Below are 2667 nucleotides of genomic sequence, written 5' to 3' on the forward strand. Positions count from 1 at the left end.
CCCAGGGCTCCGTGATAAGTGTTTTACTGATTGCCATCGCGATCAATCCAACTATGGATTGTCTCCTTCCCGATACCTCAGACTCCCTTTTTTTGCGATCTACTACAGGTCTCAACGGACCAGCCTTCTTGAACGATGTCTTCAAAGCTGTCCTGATCGCCTCCACTAATGGAGCATCGAAACCGGCTTTCTCTTAGTAAGACCGTCTGTATAAATTTTTGGTGTCGTACGGAGCTTTATCCGCCTTTCCTACATCTGGGCCCTCTTGCTATTCTGTTCCCAGACGTCGCCAAATTCTTGGGACTTACGTTTCACAGAAAACTGTGCTGGTCTTCCCACGTTTCATATCTTTCAGCTCACTGTCTGCGATCCCTCAACACCCTCCGTGTTCTGAATAGTACATCCTGTGGAGCGGACAGAGTGGTCCTCCCCCACCTACATCGCGCCTTAGTGCGCTCGAAATTGGACTATGGAAGCATAGTTTACTCCTCTGCACGGCCGTCTATTCTTCAGCGTCTAGACTCGTCCACCACAGTGGATTGTGTTCAGCGTCTGAAGCTTTTTACACCAGCCTCGCGGAGAGCCTTTACGCTGAGACTGCTGAACCTCCGCCGTCCAATTGGCAAACTGACCTTCTGAGCCGCTATGCAACTCATCTGTCTTCCATGCCTGCTCATCCGACCCATGCACTTTTTTTCGACGCCTCCTTAGATTTAGGGTATGCAGGCCGCCCTTCCTCTCTACTAACACTGGGAGTCCAATTTCGTCAACTGCTACATCGCCTTTCCTTCTAATTTCCTAAAACTTTCTTGACAAATGGGGTTACGACGCCTCCTTAGCTTCGCTCCCGGACCTGCCTTCTCGTGACCTTTGTCAACTTCCCATGGATTGTACCCTCCGTATACTTTACGCAGGCTAACGAAAATTTAAAAAAAAAACCTTTTTTTTTAGTTTCATAGCTGATATTTATAGATTTTTATGGGCTGAATCCAAATCTGACCTTAGTTTGTTTGTATCACACATAGCTTTCGAGCAATGTGCGTTTATTATATAGTATAAAAACCCTATGCTATACGGTAACTGGGGAAATTAATGAAATGCTTTGTTACAACCATGGTTTGTATTTACAGTAAGCTATTTAAAACAATGATATGTGTTAGTAGAGGTTTCACTTGTCAGCTGGAATTGGTTTTTTTTCTTTCTCTTTTTTCATTGAAGCTTCTTGTGTAACTTTTTCTACGATAAGTCGCTTGCTGAACTTCTCGGTGAAGTGGCCAACAGTAGTCCCCCATCATGTTGGTGTTCCAGCGGCCTTGGTAGCGTTTTTTCATCACTTTAATGTCCTGGTGAAAACGTTCTCCTTGCCCCTCTCTAACATCTCACATATTGTCTGGGAAGTAATCAAGGCGACTGTTCAACAAGTGAACTTTCAGGCTCATTAAACAAACTAAAGTTTTAAACTTTTTTAACAATGTAGCTATAGTACAAACATATTGTGGGTCTTTTTCATGTCCTAAGAACTTGTTAACGACTTGCTTGAATTCTACCCATGCTTCTTTCTCATTTAAGGTCATTGTGGATTCAAAGTTAACGTTAAACATCAATTTTCTAATGTCAGGTACGACAAAGACGCCTTCTTTTAGTTTAGCTTGTGAAAGGTATGGAAACTTTCGGCAGAGGCACTTAAAACATGGTCCGTCTTTAGGCAGAGCCTTTACGAACTGTTTCATTAAGCCTAACTTTGTATGTGGAGGTGGTTGCAGTACGTTTTGTGGATCTACAAGGTTTTTGCGTAGAATGTTCATTTCACCAGGTTTTAAAGTCTCCCTCACAGGCCATTTCTTTCTGCACCATTGTTGATCCCTAGCCCTACTGTCCCATTCACACATTAAATATGGAAATATGGCAAAGCCATCTTGCTGACTAAGGAGCATGCATGCTACTTTTAGATCGACACATATCATCCTACCATGAGCAGAATAGCCTATTGTTTTAGCACTATTTCTAGGTTTTCAGAGCTTTCTTTCATAGGCACAGAAGGGTCCAACAGGTATAGATGCATACATGTTACCACTGTGTAATAATATAGCCTTTCAACTAGATTTGGTTGAATCAATAAACAGCGTCCAGTCTTCCTTTTTGTATTTAATACCAAACTCATTCATCAGACTGGGAATGTCTGAGCAGTACACTAAATCACCTTCTGTCTGAAAAAACTTGGAAATTCGCTGCTCTCTCTTTCTATACATGTAAATGCTGGTTCCAACTGCCAATAAATTCTTTTCTTTTAATCTAGAGCCAAGCAATTCAGCTTCTTCTTTCGTTAAGCCCAGATCCTTAACCAAATCGTTAAGCTCGGTCAGAGTAAGCAATTTGGGCTCTAGACTTTCTGTATTACAATGGAATTCATCATCATCTGGTACTTCTAAATCAGACTGTACATCAGAAAACACTTCTGTTGGAATTTGAGGAACTGGAAAATCTACACCATGCCCCACTGGTCAGATGGCGGACGGAAGGTTAGGGTAGCTTATCGCCTTCTTGTTTTTCGGATTATGACCAGTAATATCAACACTGCAAAATTAGTAATCATTGGAATGATTTCTTGGCTCCCTCCATATCATGGGAACAGCAAATCTAAAGGCTTTTTTTCTCCATTTTGGACCA

This window comes from Schistocerca piceifrons, chromosome 2 (assembly GCF_021461385.2).
Source record: "Schistocerca piceifrons isolate TAMUIC-IGC-003096 chromosome 2, iqSchPice1.1, whole genome shotgun sequence".
Lineage (NCBI taxonomy): Eukaryota > Metazoa > Arthropoda > Insecta > Orthoptera > Acrididae > Schistocerca > Schistocerca piceifrons.